The sequence below is a fragment of the Alligator sinensis genome, unplaced genomic scaffold, assembly GCF_000455745.1.
Source record: "Alligator sinensis unplaced genomic scaffold, ASM45574v1 scaffold2_1, whole genome shotgun sequence".
Lineage (NCBI taxonomy): Eukaryota > Metazoa > Chordata > Crocodylia > Alligatoridae > Alligator > Alligator sinensis.
The window spans coordinates 176,326-187,276 of NW_005842712.1; the positions used below are offsets into that span (position 1 = coordinate 176,326).

At 48.6% G+C, this 10,951-nt stretch overlaps 1 long non-coding RNA gene across 2 annotated transcripts in view; it reads left to right on the forward strand.

Annotated features, from left to right (window-relative positions):
- Nucleotides 1-8,574: 8,574 nt before the first annotated feature.
- The window catches only part of LOC112552004, a 10,119-nt gene continuing 7,742 nt past the window's right edge, over nt 8,575-10,951 (forward strand). Inside the window, exons 1-3 of one of the 2 annotated variants that reach the window (XR_003096357.1) lie at nt 8,575-8,783; nt 9,222-9,438; nt 10,673-10,850. This is a non-coding gene — a long non-coding RNA (uncharacterized LOC112552004). Of the gene's footprint in view, nt 8,784-9,221; nt 9,439-10,672; nt 10,851-10,951 lie in introns of those variants that run through there. The other variant, XR_003096358.1, reaches the window with a different exon arrangement.

A 10,951-nucleotide genomic window follows, 5' to 3' on the forward strand; every position in this document is an offset into this window, starting at 1 on the left:
TCTTAAACTGCCTTTTCTGTAGATAGTAAGAACATGCCTGTGTCTACTGAAGGTGTAATTTAGGAGCCCCAAACAAACTCTAAGAGGGGGAGCATTGTCCGATGACTAAAACCAACCCTGACATTGACATAATCTGGGTTACTTCCTAGTTCTGCAACAACCTGTTCATTGATCTTTGACCTGACGGCAGGTTTGGGGAATAATTGGAGTTATGAGGTTGAGGCATGACCCAGGCTTCCATGGAATTTGCATCTTCTTGTGATTTAGGACTCTGTGTGTGTGTCTGAAAAACTGTCTCCACCCTGCAAAGGTGCGGAAAAGTCTGAGTGAGAATATCCTTGAATCAGTAGTTGGGCTAGGAGTAGTGATGCTCTGCATATAAAAAGAGAAAACCTCCTTTGATTCAAACTTCTGCTTTGCATATCCACACAGGTTGAACTAGATCAGCTACTGATTTGGGCTATGTCCTAGTGTAGACAAAGCCCGAGGTCGTGTGGGTCAGAACCACAAAAGAGCGTAAGTGCTGATGTCCCGCTTAACTCCCACTTCAGGGATTTAAGTCTAAATTTGTCATCCTCCAAACCCAGGTCAGCTGCCACAAATTCCACAGGTGTCACAATTTTTATCAGTTAGGATCCTTAGAGCATGTCTGCACAAGATGTTGACTGAACAGTAGCCAAAAAATACTGCACAGTGGCATGTCACAACATGGACAGTGCTAATACGCTGCTATGCAGTATTATTAGGCTACTTCACAGTAGCACCACCTAAAATACACATTCAGCAGTGTATTTATTTAGTACTTGCTAATGCAAATATAGTTGTATACTAAGTGTCGGTGCCTATGGGATCAAACTGGATCTGATCAATGGTACATTACAGACTTGAGTTCATTCTCAAGAATCCTGGGAGGCAGACTTCCTTTCTTGGCTAGTCAGTAGATTGGTGATCAGGACACTCTTCCAGGAGCAGGGAGATGTGAGTTTTAATCCACTTAGGTTGAGGAGGGCCCAAATCCCAGGTGTCTCATTTACTGGGCACATGTTCTAACTTGAGGATTTGTGCAAAAGGTGGGCGGTGACTGGGGGTGTTTTTGAGCACAACTTATTGTGGTGGATCAGTGTTGGGCATGTTCTGAGCATACTTATGAGATCCTCTGATGACTTTGGTGTCTCTCCAGAATTAATCTGGACTAAAATGGCATTTGCTTGGGAGGTAGACACCTAGACGATCAGACTAGATCACTTGGCATTCTCAGAAGAAAAAGGTCGGAGGGGGAGGTGGCACTTGTACACATGACAGGGGTTTATTCCTTAGGGTTTTATTTTATGAGCCCTAAATTGAAATGGTGTGTTTTGTTTTAGTTTGTCACTGTATACAAGTGACAGTCCTTAAATATCATAAATCTCAGTGCGCTATTCACAGGAAATTACTGCATGGGGCACCACATAACAATCCAGCCCACTGATCTCTGAAGTACTGAATTACAGCAGGGGGTGCTGCCAAACTGCTAATCCCTGCTACAGGATGGTTGGTGATGTCTAGCTCACAGGTTGCTAACATATACAGCTGACTGAAACGTGTGGGATTTTCATGAATTTAATTAATTGAATTTAGTGTCATTTCAGTAATTACATTACTATTTACATGCATTTCTAAACCGCTGCCACGCAGTGGAAGGATCAGGCCCCCCTGCAGACCAGGGGCTGGCTCCCCAGGGTGCACCTGATTGCCAGGGTCCCTGTTGGCTGCTAAGCCTCACCTTGGATTAATGCACAGAATGAATAACTTCTTGGCCGCCTTACGTGGGCACCTGGGAGCAGTTTCATTTGTCGTTCAAAGCAAACAGTGGGTGCCCGGTCCCAGGACTACAGGTCGTAGCCTGCAGGCATCATAATTTTTTTTTTTCATTTTGAGCCAACCTGAAGCTAACCTGCAGTTTTAACGGGGTGGGCATGAACTGACAGCACAGTCAGACCCAGGGGCCTCCTGGCAACAGACAGCCCCAGAAAGCCACCACTGCCTGCACGGACCCCTGCACCCACTCCAGATGGCCATGGCCAGAGTGCCCACCTGGGCTGTGCTGCCGTTGGCAGCATTAATAATCACTTGGCTGCCTTACATGGGCACCTAGGAGCAATTTCATTTGCTGTTCAAAGCAAATGGCGGCCACCCGGTCCCAGGACTGCAGGTTGTAGCCAGCAGGCATGTGACAGAATGGCGGGGGGTGAAAAGAAAAGAACCCTGTGCACACCCTCCCCATCACCTGTAAGGGATCTGGGATCCTCTGTGACAGTGTGGGGCTCTGGCAACAAGGCTAACCGTATCAGAGCTATGTCTTACTTCTGGCTGCACTGCAGAGAATGGCCCAACCGGGAACCAGGGGCGGGGATGCTTGCTGGTGCAAGCCACACCCTTGTGTGGGAGCAGAGCCAGCCAGGCACATCTCTGATGATGATGAGCAGCAAGCCGACTGCTGCAGGCACAGCTGTTAACCCCTGAGGGAGTATAAGCTACAGCTCTGCGCCAGAGCCAGAACTGGATTGGCATCAGGGATCAGATGGACTCTTTAAGATGTTGCAGCAGTTGAACCACAGGGAAACACAGACAACAGCATATGTGGAGCGATGGATGGGTGAGGAGCAGCAGAGCGACTCACCTTTCATCATACTAATTCATAATGTACTGCTGTGTATCCCCAGGGCAAAACCCAGAGCCTTCGACAAGAGTTGGAGTGTGTGAGACTTTATGCAAGGTAAAGTGACTGTGACCATTTGCTAAGGACTGAGGGTCTGTGAAGCAATATCCTCAAGGAGGTTGAAGCGGGAGCATATGGGTCAGAGGAGCTCCCAGTTTGGCCCCTAAGGTCCAATATCTGATGCAGTCAGCAGTATCAGAGATGAGCAGCTCACATGGGTTCCCACTCTTAAGAAGATGGGATAATCCCTAAAGGAAACATCACCTCCCCAATCTGTATTACACCAAAGTAATGGCAGGTGAGATTGTAAGTACCGGGATACCCTAGCCTTCTGAGGGGCAAGAGCAGATGGTTATTGTGTTGTGCAGACTCAGCTACATATAACCAAGATGTCTTCCTCTTTAAAAAGAAGGAAGTTGGCTCGGTCACAATTTTGGTGCATTGGCCAGAAATCCAGTGAAAACAAAGAAAAAGGGGATTTTCCTTTCCTTTTCTTTCCCTTGGGACGAGCCTTAGGGCCAGGGAAGCACCAAGACATAATGGATACAGATGGTCAGGGGTTGGCCCCAGGGGCAGCAGGGTCACAAGTACAGGAATTGCTTATCCAGCCTCTGCAGGGACAACAGAGCCAAATGGACAAGTTTTTGAGAGCCAGAGCTGAAGAACAAGCGGCCCAGAGTGCGTTGTTTGCCATCAACAGACATTAAATGAGAAAACAACAGGGCGCACAAGGAGGCCTGGTTGAAAGTTTCAGGATGCCTAAAATGGACCAGGATGACAACCTGGAGGCCTATTTAGAGGCTTTTGAGAGACTGACCTTAGCAGCTGAATGGGCCCCTGAACATTGGGCATATCAGTTGGCACCTCTATTAACAGGAAGAGCCCAGGCAGTCTATGTCCTGTGAAGAGGCCAGAGATTATTAAAAAAAAAAATTAAAAGATTATTATAAAGACTGGAGGTGTCAACAGAGATGTATCATATCTAGTCCAGGGCCTGGAAAAACCTGGAAGAGAGGTGCTACTGCAGTCCTTAAGAGACTTGACCCAGCGGTGGCTTAAACCGGAGACTAAAACCCTGGCCAAAGTAATTGATACCATAGTTTTTGAACAATTTATAGGGGACCTAACAGAAGGGACACAACAGTGGGTATGCCGACACCAACCACAAACAGCAGAGGAGGCATTAAAGCTGGCGGAAGCTTTTTTGGAAGCTGAAAGATTCGACCCTAAGGGGTTTAAGGCAGCATCACCTATTAGGTGAGGGGTGTGAGGACCCAACTGAGGAGAGCATGATACCCTGGGGGTTTGCAGGATGATAGATGTTATGCTTGCAGAGAACAGGGACATGGAGCCAGGTGTGCCCAAAGCTGAAGGAGGATTGGGGTCTGCCCCAAGGCAAGACACCCATATCCATGGAAGGATCAGCTAACACAGAAAGACCAGAAGCCATGGACTGTAATTTTGGAGCCAGTATCAGCAGGGTTCTGCCACAAGCAGTGGTAATGATCTTGATAGATGATAAGGACTGTCTCACTATGATTGATACTGGGTGTATCCAAACCTTGATTAGAGAATCATTGGTAGCTCTTGAAGTAAGTGAACCCACTGTCCCAAAGAAGCTAATATGTGTCCATGGGGAACGTCAGGTTTATCCACGTAGGAAACTGAAGATAACAAAATTGGGACAGACACTACCAGTAGGCATGGCCATAGGCGATGTATAGAAGAGGTATGGGTGTGAGTGCAGTTGCCCCTCCTGGCAGCGAGTGCTCTGGCTGGTAGGGGGGCACAGAGAGCGCTAGTGCCCACCCCTGAAATCGGCTCCACTGCTGTCTGCAGGGGAATCTCGCCCTTCCCCCCCACCGGGTCACAGCGAGCCAGTTGCCAGGCCCAAGGATTTTGCGGCATGATTGGCTGAAATTGCAGACAGTTTTTTGGCAGGTCACAGAGATGTCAGAGCTCCCATGCTGCTGGAAGGAAGCAAAAGAAGAGACTGAGGCCATGACAGGCCAAGAAGAAGATGACAGAGAACGGGGAAGAAATAGACTTGGAGTACCTGACAGAATGACGATAGTTCCATGAGGATCAAGAGAGAGAAGAAACATTTCAACATGTGTACAAGGTCGACGTGGTCCGATGGAATGATGAAGTCAGAAAACCTGAGAAAATAACACAGTACCTTTGTTTTGAGGTAAGGGAACGTCTTTTATACAAAATAATAAAGGGAGTAGGGCCAGGGGAAGAAATAGCCCTGTTATTAGTTCCTAAGAGGTACCGAGGGGATCTGCTTCAGATATCCCATTTCCTCCCCACAGGAGGGCACTTGAGCCAGGATAAAACTGAAACCCAATTTCTAAAAAGGTTCTTCTGGCTGGGCATATAGAAAGAGATCAAAAGGTTTTGCAAAGCTTGTCCAGCGTGTCAGAAGACCTCCCAGACATTCCCAAAGAGGGCCTCTTTGATACCTATGCCAATAATTGAATGACCATTTGAGAGAATTGCAATGGATGTGACCAGCCCTTTTCCAAAGAGCAACTCTGGGCATCAGTACATCCTAGTTACTATGGGTTATGTGACTAGATTCCCCGAGGTGATTCCTCTACATATGGTGATGGCTCCTAAGGTCACCATGGAGTTAACGAACTGGGTGGGAATACTGAAAGAGATAGTAACTGATCAGAAGACAAATTTTATGTTGGGAGTCCTGCACGGCTTCTGTAAGACACTACATATTGGACACTTGTGAACCCTCATCTACACCCACAGATGGATGGAACGGTAGAGTGATTTAATAAGACACTGAAAGGCATGCTAAGAGCCATCTACACACGCCATTATTATTTATTTAGCGAATGCAAATCTGTGGAACCAAGCGATAGCCTCCTCGTTAACTGAGTTTAAAGTTATTAATCCGTCTCCTAGTTTGTAGAAGGGACACTCCTCAATAACGTGCAACATTGTTTGTGTCTCTCCACAAGAGCACAGTGGGTTAGCACTGAGGCCCCAGTGGTGGAGGTTGGCTGCACAGGAGCCTTGGCCTGTCCTGAACCTGTTTAGAGAGACCACTCTTGCTGTGTTAATTCCAAACCAGCAAGTTGATGGGTGGGGTTTGTCTCAAGGAACTTATTTATGACTTCCCATGTTTCCCATTCCTTGATCCAAAGGGAATCTGCAGACAGGTCCAGATCCGGGAGGTTGCTCCATAAGGGGCATCATGAGGAAAGACAGGCCTTGGGTGAATTAAACAGCTCATCATAAAGTGGTAGGTGAGATGCAGCACATATGGTTTCAACCAACTTTTGAGTCATCATCAATTGGGGGATGTGTGGGGGAGTGATATTTGCAAGGACAGGAAGCCAAGGGAGGGGAGTGGAGCGGAGGGTTCCAGTTATGATACGCATGGTTGTGCTCAGCTGGGTGTCAACAAGATGTGTGTGTGAGGACTTTTGCCAAACAGGTGCACAGTACTCAGCTACTGAATATGATAGGGCAAAAGCTGAGGTCCGGAGTGTTGTGGCTATGGCTCCCCATATTTATCCAGCAAGCTTGGCTAGCAGGTTATTAAGGCGATGTGATAAACTCCAGCACAGTTTACGCCGGCATCAGCTTGTCCCAGGCACAGCGTCAGCACACGTGTCTGGGAGCACAGCAGTTTGAGTTGGGGCAGAGCAGCCCTGGGCTGGCAGGAGGCCCAGGTGGGTAAGCTCTGGGCTCTCGGTGTCAGCATCAGATGATGGAGTGTTTGCCTGGGGCACAAGAGTGCTAAAGTGCAGGGCTAGATGGCAGGCAGCCCCTGCACTTTAGCACCCTTGTGCCCCAGCCAGCCTGTATCCAATGCTTCAAGTGAGTCAATACCTACAGGTGTGAGAGTCAAAGCTCTCCACCAGTTGGGCCTTCTTTAATGACCTCTAGCACTTCACTGGTATCCATGCTTATGCGCTGCCCTTCTCTTCCCACCCACCATGTCTTGTTATTATTAGCTGAGGAGAAGGCTCCCAATGGTTCTGGAGCTACACATGTGGGGCCGTAGGTCGCCTTGTCAGGGCTCCTGCTTCTCTTTACCCTGTCCACTTGCCGACCAGATGTTCCCAAGTATAAACAAAAATGGAAACACATGAAAATCAAAATGAGTTCTCTACTACCTGACAAATGGTCAGGCCTGCCCAAGGACGTTGGGACAGTACTAATACAAGCTCAGTCTGATCTTCAAACAGTTCAATAAGCTCAATGGGGAGACACTAATAAAGAACATAAAGTCCTCAGAACCCCAACGTTCCTGGACTCTCAGTTAGATGCCCTCAAGCGCCATGACCTCAATCTGTGTCTTGGGGTTCTTCTCCTTTCCCGTGCTTTTTACTGCTGTGGGTCTCCATCCTGGGATCCCACTCCTAGGTACCTGATGCCGCGCACTCCTCCAGGCTTCCAGTAGTCTCCTCTGGCTCTCTCTATGCAGCCGGCTGTCTCCAGCTAGCCAGCTCTCGCTGCAGGGTCAGCTTTCCCCACTCTACCAGCTCTCCCCAGTCTGCTGGCTTTCCCCAGTCTGCCAGCTCTCCCCAGCATGCCAGCTTTCACTGTGCTGCCAGCTCTCCCTGGCATACCAGCTTTTCTGCTGCTCCCGGCTCTCCCCAGTGGCACAACTGCTGGTTATACAAAAAGCCGCGGAGTGCCCACCTATGCGCACCAAGCACATACTCCTAAAGCATGGCTATGGCTGTACTGGGCATGACTATTGCTCCCCTGCCATTGCTGAGGCTCCTCCTGGGAGGTAGGAGACTCCACCGGCCCTTACCAGGCCAACTGCTTTTCCCTTGGGGCCTGGGGCTGCTTCCCTGGTCTCTCCCCATCCCGCATTCTTCAGACATGGGGAGGCGGGTTCCCACACAGCCCGTCACCATCTACATGTGCATTTCAGCACATCAGTCCCTGATAGTACTATCCCATGGAGGAATTAATTTACTGCATCTTAATACAGCTGCATGTGTAGACCGTGACACTTTACTGCAGAGCTAATTAGTCAACTTGCAGTAAAGCACATAGATGTACCCATTAAGCTTACCTTCAGAATTAATATTGTTCCAAAGTTGCTGTCACACTACAGCCAGTTTATTTTCTCTTACCAGAACTGTGTTAAGGCAATGAGACTGTTTGCTGGAGAACCCATCTGGACAGCTTACAACCGGGCAGTTGACCACTTCCCTGCTTGAAGACACTGCATGCAGTTTTTGGAACAGGCAGCACAGTATGGGCAGTCGCAGCATGGACAGTGCTAATATGCTACTGCACAGTATTATTCGACTACTGTGCAGTAGTGTCACTTAAAAGACATTCGCCGGTGCTACGGCCCAGTAACTCGAGTTACTGCACACTTATTTAGTATGTACTTACACAAGTACTAAATGTAGATGTGCCCAGTGTTTCAGTATCTATATTTACTGGTTTCTATTCCTAGCCCTGCCACAGACATGCTCTGTAACATTGGACAAACCAGTAGTTCTCTGTGCAAATTTACTTGGTATTAGTAATGGTGCTGTAGTGCTCATGTAGACACCTAGCTGGGAGGGCTGCACGGCTGGGGCAGGGTGCGGGACAAAGCCACAAATGGTTCATCTGGGAAGTATGCGCCTCCCGGGGCCGGAGCAGGGCGGGCCGGGGCCGGGGCCGGGGCCGGGGCCGGGGCCGGGGCCGGGGCCGGGGCCGGGGCCGGGGCCGGGGCCGGGGCCGGGGCCGGGGCCGGGGCCGGGGCCGGGGCCGGGGCCGGGGCCGGGGCCGGGGCCGGGGCCGGGGCCGGGGCCGGGGCCGGGGCCGGGGCCGGGGCCGGGGCCGGGGCCGGGGCCGGGGCCGGGGCCGGGGCCGGGGCCGGGGCCGGGGCCGGGGCCGGGGCCGGGGCCGGGGCCGGGGCCGGGGCAGGGCCAGGTGTGCAGGTGTGCGCGGCGTCGGCCTCAGCCTGCTCCTGCTGCAGCGCGAGCGCTCGGCACAGCCCCGGCGGAGGCGGAGGCGGAGTGCTCGTCGCGGTGAAATGGCACAGATCCGAGCGCGGAGATCTCGGCGATGGCCCGAGTTGTTTGCATGGGATGTACGATCGTAGGTAACTTTAAGTAAAGATAAATCCTGTTTTCTGGTTGTCTTTTAATTGAAAAATTACTTTGTTCTGCTTTGTTCTATTATGTTCCAGTAAAGCCTGGAAGGACTGGGCAATTAAAATAAGCCGGAGAAGTTCAAACAGGAAAAGCTTTGCACTAACCAAACCTAAAAAATATTATATGCGTATGGCACATGGAAAGGGATTGTAGGAGCCTTGACATGTGGGCTTCTTTACTTTCATAATTTAACTTACTAATGATGCCTTATTCATTTTGCTTTGTTATTTTAAAGAGAGCTGGAGATTCAAGGGAGGCAGTCAAATGTAACCCCTTACTACTGTCCTAATGCTTTACCTAATACATTAACAAATATAGCACTGTAAGTGGGTGCTTGTGTTTGTAGAACTATAAAGTTTAAAGTTTACAACTTGTTTCTTCCTAAGGTGCAAGTGACTCTTCACATGTGGGATGGGGAAAATGATAGCTCTCCCAGATGATCTAGAAAGAGCAAGTCACAGTTGCAGCGCGTGCAAAAGACCACATGAGCCATCTTCTGAGAAGAGCAGAAGGCAAAGTGTGCCAAGTGCAATGAAGCATACTTGGCCTCTTCTGAAAGAAAAGACGCATCTTCTGAAAGCAAAAATGCACTTTCATATATGGGTAAGCCTCTTTATTAGGACCACGGTTCCTTGACGTGCTCAATTATCTCTTGGACAAAAGGGTGTGTTTTAGTTTGCAGTACATTTTAAAACTTCACTAGATACTAAACAGTCTAGTATTATGTTCTGAGGCTCTCAGTAAGAACCAAAATCTGTCCTAACAGGAGATTTGCCCGGTTGGAAATTAGTTACATTGTGATATGGTTATAAAAAGAATCCTGCCTTCATCTGGAGTTGCTTAGATTGTCATTAGTGGGGAGGTGCCAATAGTGGCTTTAAAAAAAATAGAAAAGAAGGGTACTTTGCAACCACTGACAATATCCAGGTGAATACATAGTAGAGAAAAAGAATCTTGATGAAAATGGATTTCAGTGACACATCTCTGAATCACTATTGAAAATGGCATGGTGTTTGGTGTATAACTTCCCACCCTGCCTCAAATAGCTTCTGAAACAATACTGAAGAGTAAGGTTTGACTAAATGTGTCAAACTTATGTGACCCCACAAGGCTGGAAATACAGCAGCATTGTAATCAGTTGTGATTTTCAGAGCTGCAGCAGCCACCTCTTTTTCTGTAACCAAATTTTTAGCTCTGTGGACCAGATCCCTTGGGCAATATGTTTGACATCCCAGCTCTATGCTGCTGAAAAGCTGGGAATATTTGCTGTTTGGTTTATAGTTATTCATTCACTGACAGCAAAGAATGGGAGCTAGCTAAGCTAAAAGATGTCAAAACAAAGGGGCTATTCAATACCCAGTTTAGGATTCTGACATTCAATGTTTCTCTATCAAAAATTTAAGTGAAGGGAAGGAAAAAAAGAAACTAGTAGCAACAATTTTAGGCCAGGGCTGGATTAACACATAGGCAAACTAGGCACGTGCCTAGGGCCCTGAGCTGCGAGGGGTGTTGCAGGCCAGCTGGGCACTGTGAGGGTATCAGTTTTATTACAGGCCAACTGGGCTGTTTGATTCAGTTTTGGATCGAGGAGGCAAAGTTGGGAGTGGAATAAAGGCAAATTTATTATAGCTTACACACACAACAGGTAACAGAAAGATAAATGCGATAAGCAGATAAGGCAGTATAAAAGAGCTAATAGTAAATAATAACAACAGATAATAATAACAGATAGATAGATCAATCTGTCACAGGCCAACTGGGCACTGTGAGGGTATTAGCCACACTGGGCTGTTCAAAACAATAAATAGACAAATTGCCAACCCTTGTCTATCGATAGTCCCTCAATGCCAGGTGTGCGCCAAGTGATTCCAGTGAAGTCAGACATCCCTGATGAGCGACTCTGTCAGAGGGATTACCGGGGAAGGTCCCTTGCTCAGGATCCGATCCTCACTCACACCGGGAGTCTGGGGTCAATCAACGCCGGGGACCAACTTTTGGGCTGAATATCTCCAGATCGACCGCTTCCAGAGCCCTATTCAAAATTTATTTATCAATGGACTCCCAAACCTGCACGTACATACGGATGACCCCTGGGGCTGACAGATGCTGTCCAGTA